The 13804-nt window shown below is 45.0% G+C and overlaps 1 long non-coding RNA gene across 1 annotated transcript; it reads left to right on the top strand.

Annotated features, from left to right (window-relative positions):
• The first annotated feature begins 1255 nt into the window (after positions 1-1255).
• On the top strand, positions 1256-5720 carry LOC139437960 (uncharacterized). The gene is made up of 2 exons (XR_011647822.1): positions 1256-1665; positions 5151-5720. It is a non-coding gene; the product is annotated as an uncharacterized lncRNA (long non-coding RNA).
• The last annotated feature ends 8084 nt before the right edge of the window (positions 5721-13804 follow it).

Below are 13804 nucleotides of genomic sequence, written 5' to 3'. Positions count from 1 at the left end.
CAGGAGGGCTGAGGGATAGCCCAGGTGCCCAGCTGTCCGCCAGGCTGAGGGTCCTCAACCAAGGCTTTTATCTAATCAGATGCCTTGAGGAACGCCCTAGGGACGGACAGTAACAATGTTGAAAAGAAACGAATGGGTGACCTGGACAACTCTGAACACCCTTCTCTTCCTTCCTTCTGCCCTCTCTTGGGTGCTTCCAGTGCTTAGACCCCAGAGCTCTTCCCACCACGCACATCTTCCCAGAGGGGCCGGGCCAGACGGTGCAGACCTATTCCTGGTTCTTGGTGGGTAGGAAGGCGGCCCGAGGGTTCCCGGGACCCAGGACTGTCCATCAGCCTGGCTGCTTATTCACAGCCCCGGGAACCACCACACATACTGCTCAGGGGGCCGCATCCTGCACACTGGATAGCCTCGGGGCTCCCTTTCTAGACTCTTCGAGCACCCCCGGATTGCCGCGGGGCCCCTCCAGCTCTGGGGGGGAGGGGTGCATCTGTGTCTCTCAGTAATAGAAGCTCTGCTCTTCAGGGTCCAGGTGCCTGTCCCAACGACCCCGCGGAGCAGCCCCTGCCCCCTCCACTCCTGGGCGCCCCATCGAGTCTTCCTCCCTGGTGAGCAATCCCCGCCCCCTCCCGTCACTTGACCTTCCCGGTAGACCTTTCCCAGTATGATGTCCTGCTCCCACCCCCACAGAAGCATCCCCCGGCCTGCCCGGGCCCCGCCCCCACCCCCTGCCTGGTCCCCAGACCCCTTCCACGCGGTGCCGCTGGGTGTCCAGTCCCCGCTCCGGGTGGCACAGCCCCGCCCCAGCCGCTCCCTGACAGGGGAGCCCTGCCTCCAGCACCGCCTCACCCCGGCCGCTCGATGCCGCCCCTCCCGTCTCACCCTGGCCTGGCGGGAGAAGTAGCTGTGCTCCTCGGGGTCCAGGCGCCGCAGCGGGAAGTAGCTGAAGGCGGACAGCGCCGAGATGGGCGGCGGCCGGGGCTTGCCCCGCAGCGTGGCGGCGGCGATCTCCTCGTCCCCCAGGCCGCCCCCATCCAGCTTCTCCGCCCAGGCCAGGTCGGTCCCACCCGGCCGGGGGCCCCGCCTGAGTCCGCCTAGCTGCCAGGCGCCCGCGTTCGGCAGTTGCCGGGAAACCGCGGCCTCGCGTCACAAAGCTGGGCAGGGAGCGCAGGGCTGGGGCGCAGGGCCAGGGGCGCAGGGCCGAGGGCGCAGCCGGGCTGGGGATGGGACCGTGCCCTCCCGTCTCCCTGCGGGTCCCTGGAGCGCCCACTTGGGACGCTAGGAGCCGCGTCTGCTGGACTGGGGGCCTGCGCCGGCTTGCCCTTGCCCTTGAGCTCGCGGAGGGTCCCAAGCGGGCTGTCTGGAAGAAGTGCAGGCCACCCGCGCCCGGCATCTGAAACCCTCCAGGAGCCGCGGAACACTAGTGGAAGAAAAAGGTGGAATTCATTGCCATGGTATATTAACTCAGTGTGTCCGCAGCAGCATCGTGTCAACGTGCAACGAATCAATTTTCAGCGCCTCGGTCATCATGAGGGATCACCGCTCATGGTACTGGCATGTGCGGGTGTGCAGCGGCACGAATCGAATCCAGCCAAGTAATATCTGGGAAAACTGAGCTGTTCCGCAGCGCTCTGCTGTTTCTTGAGTCAAATGCTGGTTCAAGAGGTGCGTTCCTTTTGTCGAAAATTCACTTAATTCTAAAGCCTCGAATGTGTGTGTGTGTATCAGTAAAAAGGAAAAGGGGAACAAAACTGGCCTTGGGAATACTTTAACCAGGGTGGCTCTAGGAAGACCGGCTTGAAACATAAATGATAATGAGGAGCCAGACTTGTGAAATCTGGGGAACAGTTGGTCATTCCAGGCAGAGGGAAGAGCATCTGAGGTGGCCCTGAGGCCGAGCCCATTGATGTGCAGGAGGCAGAAAGAGAGGACAAGGACGGTGCAGCTTTCAGAAGGGGTAGGCAGCAGGGAGTGTAGGTGGACAGGCAAGCAGGGGAGGGGTCGCTCTCAGGCCGGGACCAACGAGCACCCCTCTCAGGGGGCTTCTTGCCCGCAGGTCCTTGCTGCAGGCAGAGGTTTTAGAGATTTTTCAGTACCATGTCCTTGATGCTAATTAACAAAAACAGTAACCACACATTCACAGTGGCACCCCTAGAAGTAGAGGACCCTAGAAGTATGGTACCCCTAGAAGTACAGCACACTAGCAGTAGGGGACCCTAGAATTATGGCACCCCTAGAAGTATGACCCAGCAACCCAGTCTGTGCTTCTCCTACCCCTCATTACACGTACCCTCACCAAAAGCTGTGTCAATAAAATCTGACTGGAAAAGAAAGCACCCTAGGCACCTCTATGAGAAGCGATGATAGCACCTGCCATTGACTAAGCATTCCCTTCACTGTTTGCCAGGTGCTGCCCTAAGCAATTCCATGGCATGTTTCATTGACTATCCTCCACTATTTAGACTACACTTATTTGAAATTTTGGGAATATCTCAGCCTCCAGAGGTGCTCAGTTCACCAATGAGCCAAAATCCCCTCTGGATTTGTGGCCCAAGCCCTTGTGGTGGTGTAGCATTTTTGGAGGGAACTGACTGCTCTTCTTCCCCAGGACTATCTCAACTACACTGATTTCTGCTCCTCCCTAGTTTTCCTTCCATCTGACAAGCATTCCCCAAGTTCCTTATGCACCATCCTACGAAGGCTTGGAAGGCAGCAACTTTAGGACCACACACTCCACAGGCACCTCTCCCAGCAGCACCATCCCTCTGCCTCCAGGCCTGGCTCAGGCAAAGTGCTTCTTCACTGGGAGGAAGGTAAGGAGTGCAAGAGAAACTGCTCCCCTTTTGCTCAGCCGGAACGGTCACTGTACCCTTCTGCAGCTACTGCTCTGTCCAGCAATTACAGGATCCAGGGACCATCCAGAGTTTCATGGGTGGCCAATAAATCTAAGCTTTGCTGCCCCCTACTGACCAGAGAGTACCTCCATTGCTTAAGAGGTGATGCTCACAAGTACAGCTCTTTTTAATCATTTTCCTTTCTCTGCTTTAATTTTGAAGACTAATGGCAAGAAGATGCTGTGTTCAAAATTATCTTCAAATGCATGGCTCCAACACTTCCAACAGGGACACTGGGAAATGTCTTGCTAATCTCTAACCATTTATGTGAATGTCACCTCTAATTCTTCAGGGTCATCATCAGAGACCAGTGCTACGCAGTGAATACTAAAATGGTTTGAATCTTGGTTTCACTTGCTACTAGATGTCACCTGCTTTGTCTAACACCACTACAGGGTTGGTGGGCAGACTATATGAGGAAATTCAGATGGCCCCAGCATTATCGCCCATTTGGCTTGTGTCTATAGAAACATTAGAATTAGATATACATGAGGATTCGGGTCGTAAGGACTGGAATTTGAAATCTAACAACTTGTCAAATCCCTCCTCTTGTAGTGGGATGGTTAGTGAACGCAGCAGTCATGTACTCAGTAGCTTAAATTTTTCATAACAAGCACATGCAGTCTTGCAGGATGAAACATTTTAAGCAGTTGCAGAGGGAGCACCAGCCCCGTGGCCTGACTTTGCTTCATGCTTTGCACAGTGTGCTGCAGCCGGCGCCATGTATCAGATGCTCCCCATCCACGGCAGCCTGCAACTCAGGAACCCACCCAAGGGCCTCCTCTCACTCCCTGGGTTGGCCTGAAGTCTCCTGCACTCCCGCAGAGGTTTGCAGAATGCCGGCTGCACATCACTGGAATGTGGGCTCACTTATCTCTTTGTCCCACACAACTGCTAAGGCAAGCACAGGGGGTCTTTTCTCCTTTACCCTGGAGCACTTAGCACAACACCTGCAAGTGGGAATCCCTTATATGATAGATGTGTGAAGTGCACAGGGGGAGGCCAGATGAGGCAAGGGCTCCATGGAGGAGGGAACTGAAAGAGCAATGCAGGAAAAGGCCATGATGGATGAGGACCTGAGTGGAGAGGGTGGAGGAATGTTCTAGGCTGCACGTTTTCTTCACAGTATTCACAACCACATTACCAATGTGCATGGCAATGTAGTCAGGTCTCCCCTCTTTAAACTCTAAGCTCAGGGTTTACTTTCATACCAAGGGTGAGCTGAGAAACAAGGAGGATGGACTAGAGTTGTGGGTTGGTGGGGGAGGGCTGCAAAGTGGGGCAGAGAAGGACAAGAGAACTCACAGAAGGCAGACGTGACACTGGGCTTGGTCTCGGTAGCAAAGAGGGACTGTGGAAGGGTTTCTGAGGCATAGAATGATCCAGAACAGGGCTCAGGCCCAAAGCCATGAACTGCATGAACTGTAAGTAAGTACCGCTAAGAACTGTAAATGAGACCACTTCACATGTTTCCAAGATGTGAGAGTCCTTTCAGCCTGGCCCCCAGGTGAGTGGCAATTGGGCATGTGAACACATCCGAATCGATTGCATCTCTCTCCCGGTCAATCTTTAATTTGATTCTATATGTCTCATTCCTTCTCTGCAAAGAAGCATAAAATTTTAAAGGGAACTTAGAGCTCTAGAACTCATAGAGTTTCAATAACCTATGCTAAAGATAAAAAAAAAAAACCTTAAAAAGTAAAGATAAAGAGATCTAAAAAGTTACATGTGATGGTTAATCACCATCCAGTTGGTGCCGAGTCATTGGATGATGCAAGCCCTGGCCTGCCACTGTGAGGACATTCTGTTGGTGACTTTAGCTTATTAGGCAGTTGGTTGCATCTAAGGCTGGTTACATCCACAAACAAGAGTGACTGCCTTCAGCAAGGAGGGGAGTCCCATCACCCCAGCAGCTGGAGGTCTTAAAGCAACACCAAGTCTCTCAGCAGTTACATCTCCTTTCTCTACTTCTCCAGCTTCTCCCGAGGAAGTCATCTCCTGTGCTGTTTCCAATGCATGGCCTGCCCTAGGAAATCTGAACTTGCCTATCCCTAGGGTCACTAAGCCAATTCTACTAACAAATCCCTTCCTATTTACATATGGCCCCATATCCTATTGGCTGTTTCTTCAGAGAACCCTAATACTGGTAGAAATGCAGATATTACTAGCTAATATGTCCTGTGATTACTTTGTGGTGGGCCTTTTGCTAAATGTTTTTATGTGTATTAACTCATTTCATCCTTATTTTCTGATTAGCCATTTGGAAATGAGGCCCAAGGTTATACAATTTGCAAGAGAGGTTGAAATCAATCCCACGTGCCTGACTCCTGAACACAGATTCGCAGTCCTCTGCTGCATCGCTGCTCAGACCAGGTTCAAGTCTCATCTTCACCCGTGGTTCTATATCCAAGGCAGGCATTGACCATCTCTGAGCTTTGGAGAGGGAACATTGCCCAAGTCCAAGGCCCCTGGAAATCATACAAGCCTGTGTTCAAGTCCTTAGCATGGAGCTCTGCACAGAGCAGGTGCAAAGTAAATGGCAGCTACTTATCCTGTTCAAGGCCCCAGAAATAGCCGGCGGTAGAAACCCAGTCTCCTAACTCTGCAGCCCTTTCCACACCTGCCTGCCTTGTCTCACTCTCCCCTTAAGCTTTAACCTGGCCGTAATTGAAGAGTGAAGCATCTGTACTTCACTAAATGCAATGTAATTCACTCATGATTTACGTTTTAGAAGATTTCCCCCACAATCAAACCTGCCCCCTCACAACCCTCCCTAAATTTACTTTACTTCATTGTACATTTAAAATAAAAGCTCCTGAATACATATATACTTAAAGATTTTATTTTAATTGACCCCCCCCAGTTGTTTGCACTTGCTGTCTGCTCATCTTCTTTTTAGGAGGCACTGGGAACAGAACCTGGGGCCTCCCATGTGGGAGGGAGGCTCCTAATTACTCAAACCACCTCTGCTCCATTTGATATGTCTCATTGTGTTTCTTCACTGTGTCTCTTAGTTACATCACTCACTGCATCATCTGGTTGCATCAGCTCACTGTGTCACCTTGTTGCATCAGCTCACCAAGTCAGCTTGTCCTGTCAGCTTGTTATTTGGCTCATCCTCTTTAGGAGGCACTGGGAACTGAAAACGGGACCTACCACATTGTGGGTAGGAGTCCAGCTGCTTAAGACACATTCACTTCCCTGTATTTTATTAAAGGATTTTTTTCTGTATCGTTCTATAATTATAAATGTTATAGTAGTCTAAAGTGCAGTCATCTGTTTTCCCATTGCTCCTCCTCACCATACATTATATCTGCTAACAAAGTACATCAGGACATGGGGAAAAAATGTTTCTTATATTTGTAAAAAGAGGAAATGAAGTTCTCTAAAGAGCATACTCTTTTCATTTAGCAGATAACTGTTACAAGATGGCAGATTTAAAAATAGTCATTCATTGTATTCCTTTATTGTACTTGATCAGTTCTGTTTGACATATAAAGTCAAGTATCTATGATACTAATATTAAATTGAACTTTAATTTTAAATCAATCACTGACACTTGGTATACACAGTATAGGGAAAATAAGGGCTCCTTCCATGTCTCTGTAAGATCTGGACAGATCCTTTTCAGATCACCAAATAGTCCATAATTCTGCAAAATGGCTAATTCACAAATAAGGCTCTTTTTATACTGACTCCCATAAAAACACAACTCCTTTCATGATCTGAGTTCTGAAGTCACTATTCCTTCTTGTCAGCACTGAACCCCAGGGATTTGAGAAAAGAATTTTCTTGATAAATATTTGACAAATTCAAGCCTTGATTTTACCATCTCAGCCTCATGAAAATGGATCACTTATGAGAAGAAGAAAGAAAAAAGGAACTGGCTAGTATAATCCTTCATAACTGAAATTACCATGTTGAACTTGTTTGTCTCTAACAACCTGCCCACCAACACTTGCACACACATAAGAATGGAAGCTCCTTGAAGGCAAAGTCACAGTTTCCTTACTTGTTTACTCCCAGAGCCCAGAACAATGCCTGGCACATAATAAGAGCTCAATAAATATTTGTTGGTTAAATAAGAGGGATATTTAAAGAAGGATCAAACATGATTCCTGTCCTCAAAGACACAATCAATACTAGAAGTATGCAACAAGCCAAAGCAGAGTGTGTGAAGAAAATCAGCATTAGAGCCCTCAGAGGAGTTCAGGGTTTTAGTTTGTGGGGAAAGAAGAGTCCTGAGTTGGGTGCTAATGAATGGACAGAATTTAGTCAGAGGGAGATGCTGTCTGGAGGGAGAGGGAGCACTGGGCAAAGGAGCAAGGCAAGAGAGAATGGAGTGGATTAGGTGGGAGGGAAGAGACCACCAGCTTGGAGCCAGGTAACAAGGTGCAGCCTGCAGGGGTCGCAAAAGTCAGAGCAGAGGAGGTTCTACTGTATCCTGCGAGTAGGAAAGAGACAAGGTTTTTGATAACAGGCTGGCATGCTGAGGGTTTTCAGAAGATTAGTCTGGGGTGTGCAAGATGAACTGGACAAGAGTAAGCCAGAGAGGAAACCGGGGAGCAGACTAGCACCAATACCTTAGAGAACTTGGGAAACTCATCTACATTCTAGTCACTCATCATCATAATGCCTTATTAAGTAACTTACAAAGGAAACAATAAGGTCTTAGGCATTAGGGAGTGATGAAGATATTGGTTTTAGTGAGTCATCTTGTCCATTCTTTCCCTTATATCAGGGGGAAATTAAAACAGATATTCCAATAATTTAATAACTCTAAAAACAGAGTTGAGCATAGCTTATGAAGAATATAGGCATGTTCTGCTTTTGGAAAACTGAAGGTAAGAAAATTCCATATTTCAAAACAGAAGCCAAAGATTTATAAAAAATATCCAGTACCCAGAAAAGCCTAATTAACAAAGTGGGTACTTAAATTAGAGATATGAGATTCTTAGACCACTGGGCTAGCAGACTACTTAGGACCCTCGAAAAAGCAAGTTTGAATTAGGGATTACTTTGGGGGTGGGGGAAATGGAACCATACAAGGACAACTTGATAATCAAGTAACTGGAAGTGGCATTGTTTAATAGCCTCTTTTCCTAGTAAATTTTTGCTGTTAAAATCTTTTGAGGCCATTAATGCGTAGTGCTACACTGAAAAAAAAATCAAAAAATAAACTTATTTTTTATAACAATCCAAAACATTCTTAATATTTTTTGGCCAGTGTTAACTCAAGATTTGGCTTTTCCTAATGGCCAATACTTTCACGTCAATCACAAATCTGTTACTCTTTAGTCTACTGAAAATGTACTCGGCTTTATTAATGATGCTATTTATAAAATATTATAAGGAATTTCAAAAAGAAATATCCTGAGAAGTAGTTTTAATTTCTGAAATCATCTATTTTTCTCACCCTTTTAAGAAAATAATCCTTGCCTATTCACTTCAACAGGCCTTGTAACGTAAAAACCACAATAGTTTCTTTATCTTTTGTGTACATCTTCATCAACTGTAAAAGGTAATACAAATCCTTCTTTATCTAATTTAATTTCAATATCTGGTGAGAGAAGGAAAAAAGTCTTCATGTGATACCCTCACAAACACTATCTTCCTTTACTACTTTGTTCTATTTTGATTTCTTCCAAACTATTTATCAATATTACAGAAGGCTGCAAAGAAATGACCACAACCAAATGAGGATGTTCACTCACTCAGCTTCAAGAACAAGCCTATAACCTGAAATTAGGGAGGCTTCCTGGGCTAAAGCAAGGAGTAGGTCCTGAAATTAGCCAGGAGCAGTAGGAACCACCCACTCTCTCCTTCTTCTTACAAATGGTGGCACACTCTCAATTCAGACAGTGAAGAAAATCTTCTAAGTTCAGCAAAGTTAGACACCTAAGCAGCTCAACCCATCCATCTCTTCCATGCCTCCTGGCAACTAATGCAGCCCATGACTGCAGCACCCCGTCACTGCAACATGTGGCCAAGGGGAGTGGCTGGAGTTCCGTTCCCAGCCCTCTGGTGTATGCCATTCCTTCTGTAGAAAGGACCATGAGAGCAGCAGAGGTGGAACATGTGACATGAAGCCTATCAGAGATGGTCCTCTTTGAGATGACTTTTTAATTGATGAAAGGAAGGATTTGGACTTGAAGTCACCATAGTCCAGTAGCTATTTCCGGGATGATTCATGTGCTTACATCTGTGCTAATGTGGTAGCCACCAGCAATGGGAGGCCTTGGAGCACTTGAAATGTGATATATGAATAGGGAAATGAATTTTAAATTTTACTTATGTTTAATTTAAATTTAAGTAGCCATCTGCACTAGTGGCTACTATACTAAACAGCACAGGCCTAAACTATAAGAGCAGCTAAGCAGACATGAGCACTTCTTGTGTTATTCCCTCATTTATACCCTCTTGCCATATGTGTTTGAGGTCAATATTCTTCTTACTCACATTTTACAGATGAGGAAGTAAAGAAAAAGGTTAAGAAGGGTAAATACACTGTGCAAAGCCATTCTGCTGATCTGTGGCAAGATGGATTCAAATACAATCTATATACTATATTCTACCATCTACACTCTAGAGTCTCATGCGGAGCAGGGAAGATTCCATTTTGCATTCTGTGGCTACTAAGCTCCACCTGTCTCCCAAAGAGATAACAACCACTAAGGTTCTGTAAACAAACTCCCTGGTACTTACCTATTGTATACCAATAGGGTGTTACATTTTGGAAGCAAAGTAGATCTTGCTCCTATAAGGTCAACCAATCCAATCACTAAAGATTTATGAAAGTGAAAATCCACAGGGTCTCCAGGGAATGGTATGGAATAAGAAATGATTTCACTTGATATTTAGGAAGAAGTTTGGGACCCTAAAAATTATATATACAAACATAAGAGAGATAAACAAGATACAAAACCAGAGAATAAAGTGAAGGTAGTGAGTTACCTATGTATAAAAGTTTGATACAAAATTCCTTTAATAAATGATGCTTTTCCAGGACTTAGGACTGATACCTTTCTTAACACAGCAATGAAAAATATCCTCGTTATAGTTCAAGTCTAATAGCTCAAAATATCTTTAAAATGTGTTTTAAAAGTAGTCACTGAAAAAAAGAAGAATAAACATCACGACAATGCTGTCAAGTTCAAGAAACATCTCTGAAACTCTCAGAATTGCTTTAAGGACCTGAAGGACACTCAGTTAAATTTTTTAATCCAAGAAGAAATGATAAAACTGACATCTCAATTCAATAAATAAAGGATTGCAATGGAACAAATAGTGATGGAAAATTGGTTATCTGTCTAGAAAAGAACAGGTAAACTCCTACCAAACATCAGACTATGGGCATATCTCCTTTTACTGAGTTTTGCTTTATTGCATTTTGCAAATATTGTGTTTGTTGGTTTTTTTAAATAAACTGAGGGTTTGTGGCAATCCTGTGTCAAGCAAGTCTATCAGTGCCAGTTTTCCAACAACGTGTGCTTGCTTCATCAGTGTCACATTTTATTTTGCCCGTTTTCCAACAACATGTGCTCGCTTCATCTGTGTCACATTTTAATTGAGGTATATGTATTTAAAAATAAAAAATAATGTTATAGCATACTTAAAAGACTATAGTATATGTGCACTGGGAAACCAAAACATGCATGTAACTCACTTTATTATGGTGGTCTGGAACTGAACCTGCCAAATCTCTGAGGTATACCTATATAATAAATCCCAGGTAGATTAAAGATCCAATGGGGAAAAATTAGTAAAATATTTGCACTAACACATATTTAGTGAAATAATCTTATGCATGATGGGAAAGTCAGGAACCATTAAATGACATGTAGATTTGGCCACACAAATCTTAAAAACACAAGGCAATAGAAAGATGAATTAGGGAGCAGGAAGGCAATTCCTAGAAAATACAAATGGACAATAAACATTTGACAAAATGCTCAACTTCATTATTGCTCACTCAAATGCAATTTAAATACATGACAAGACACCCTTTTCCACTGAATTGCATGGCAAAAGCTAACAGGACAAAAAAACTGTACAGTGGAGGTGGGGGTGACCCAGCCACCTTCACTCTCTGCTGGGGAGGTGGGACATCTACCATTCAGAATCACTATCTACTGACATTACACTAGTAGTCCCACTCTTGGCATTCTAGTCTGAGGCTTGAAGGAGCATGGGCCCCAGTAGAATGACATGCAAGGATGTTTACTACAGCATTGTGGATAGAGACCAAAGATGGAAAGAACCTGAAAGATTATAAGCTGGGGAACTGGTGAGTAAGTCCCATAAAATACTACACCACTTCGAAAAAGAACGTATTTGATCCACACATATTGGTCTTGTGGAAGGTCTATGTATACTGAACATAACGGTAAATTATATGATACACTGGACATAACAAAGAGAAAAGAAAATTGGTTTCCATATTTGTGTACGTTTGGCATAGAAAGCACAGTTACAAATTTGTTATTTCAGGGAATTGAGGTGGTTGGGGTTAACTAATTTTAGTGTTTATCTTTATAGGCCTTGGCATTGTTAAAATTTTTTTAAAAGAAAAGAGTAATGACTTTTTATATATTTAGCTTTTACCAGAATATGATCCTAAGTCAAGTTTGAAGGACACAGAAGAAGGTGTTGAAGTCTGTTGAGACTATTTCCAATCACACAAAAAAGGTGTGCTGTGAAATTTATGAGAGGGAATCTTTATAGCACAGATACCACCTAAACTAAAGTTTCCCAGAGAAGAGTGAAATTTCTGACTTGGTTTAAAAATGCACTCAGAAATAATTAGGATTTGTAGAGTTCAGGGATTCAGACTTTTTAATCAAATGGCTATTGTGCGTGCTAAACCCTTTAAAACCCTTGAAGTGAATCAAGGAATACTAAGACTCATACACCTTCAACACTTGAAACCATCTAGAAATCTCATATAGCGGGAACTGGTCCTATAGGACAAGACAGAAATGGGGTCAATTTACCAAAGAAAAGGCCAGCTATTACACATAGCTCCACGTAAATGAAAGTTTTCCCTTTTAATAAAGTTATGGAGAAAAGTCAAAAGAGAAGTGACTTAGTTTTCAGAAGGGGCACAAGAAAACTGTTTGCCCTCAGTGAAATAATGCCATACACTTTTTGTTTTTACCTTATAGAAAGGATATTCTAGAACTGAGGATAAGTACAGTTGTGTCAGTTGTGCTAGACTCAGTCTGTCCAGACATGATTCTTCACCTGAAATGAAAACCATCCCAATCAGGTACGTTTCAATTTTCCTACATGTAATGAAAAAAATCATGAACATCCAGCACTAATTAATTCATTCCAGAAGTGTGATGGATTTTTAAGTGACACTAGAAAATGAAGTTGTTAGAATTATGCCCTCATGCTTGCTTAACCAGTGACATCTCATTTTGACTTCTACATACCCCAGCTCCTAATTTCTGCCCCTTGTTGGGATTCAGGCAGTTACAGCAGCAGACCCCTGCTAATGGGAGCATCTCGATGATCCCCCACAGGAGCATGAATGGCCTGTTGAGGTGCTGATGTCTTCCACCTATAGGAAGCATATCCACCAGCCCATCAAGCCACTGAACCACCACCATGGCAGCGCCAACCACGTGAGGGCTGACTTCTACAGGGAGAACAACATCCCCAGCATCAAGGCTCCTGGCTTTAGGTACTTTTCTCCAGCCTGAGGGTCACCCCAGGCCCCAAAGGCCCAGGAGCTCCTTTCATGGTGGAGGAGGGACACCTGGGGCCTTAAATCCTCATTGTGCTGACATCTCAAAACTGCAGAGATTCCCCCATTTGGCCTTATGGTGGGGACAATGAACGACAAGCAGCTTCCCTAAGGGGCCCTGGTTAAGAACCTGGCAGACACCTTTAGAATGTAGGCACATCCAGCAGGTGGATTTTTACATGAGACTATTTCAGATTAAGTAATGCTGGTGACTCAGTCACTGCGGGCACCTTCACAACATTAAAAATATCCCCCCACCTTAAGTGACTGGGATTTGTGTTCATGGGCTTTCTGCATTTGTATTCTGGGAGGGGTGTGCAGTTATTTTCCTAATAGTCACAGAAGCCACTACTACCTGATATTATCTCTAGTGTACCTAAAACAATGCTTGCAATTTACTTTCCTCAAGAGGAAATATCAGGAAAGTTACATTTTAGCACAAATGAACTCTAGATATACTGCAGTGCAATTTGACCCCACTGGTCTGAACTGCAAATAATGGGATTTTGTTCACTCGAGGACAAAAATCCCTAGGAAGGATGGATGGCCCTGGTGGCCAGCATTTTCTGCTGTCACCCTGTAAGTGAGAAGCAGCTGAGGTCATGAGGAAAGCATGGAGCTTAGCATTCACCAGGGTTGGGTAGAATTCTGGCTTCTCCATTTTCTAGCTCTGAGGTCAAGTGTAAGTCTTGTCATCTCTCTGAGCCTACATTCCCCCATCTTTACAGTGGGGAATGCTAACCTTGTCTGTGTCTGAGTCTGAATTCAGTGTCTCAGGGTTTGGAGGCTAGACATCAGATCAAGGGATTAGCAACCACACAGTCCTGCAGGGGGCTTCCTGATGTTGGCTCAGCCTCTGCTCATCACATGGCCATCTGAATCCTGTGGTCTCCACTTCTGCACAGGGGTACATCTGTCTAGATCCCCTCCTTGTGAGGTCTCCAGTCCTGTAGGATGAAGGCCCTCCTGGGTCAAAATTTGGTTTCATCTTAAAAGCATCTTTGAGATTCTTCGAAATAGCTCCCACCCACAGCACTAGGGACCAGGATTTGAATGTGTCTTGGGGGATATGAGTCAGCCCCCATCAGTAAGTCTGTGAGGGGCTTGGTGAGCTCACAGAGTTGGTCATAAAACAGGTGGCCCTCTTGTACACCACGCT

This window comes from Dasypus novemcinctus, chromosome 31, assembly GCF_030445035.2.
Source record: "Dasypus novemcinctus isolate mDasNov1 chromosome 31, mDasNov1.1.hap2, whole genome shotgun sequence".
Taxonomy (NCBI): domain Eukaryota; kingdom Metazoa; phylum Chordata; class Mammalia; order Cingulata; family Dasypodidae; genus Dasypus; species Dasypus novemcinctus.
This window is presented reverse-complemented; position numbering and strand designations above follow the sequence as displayed.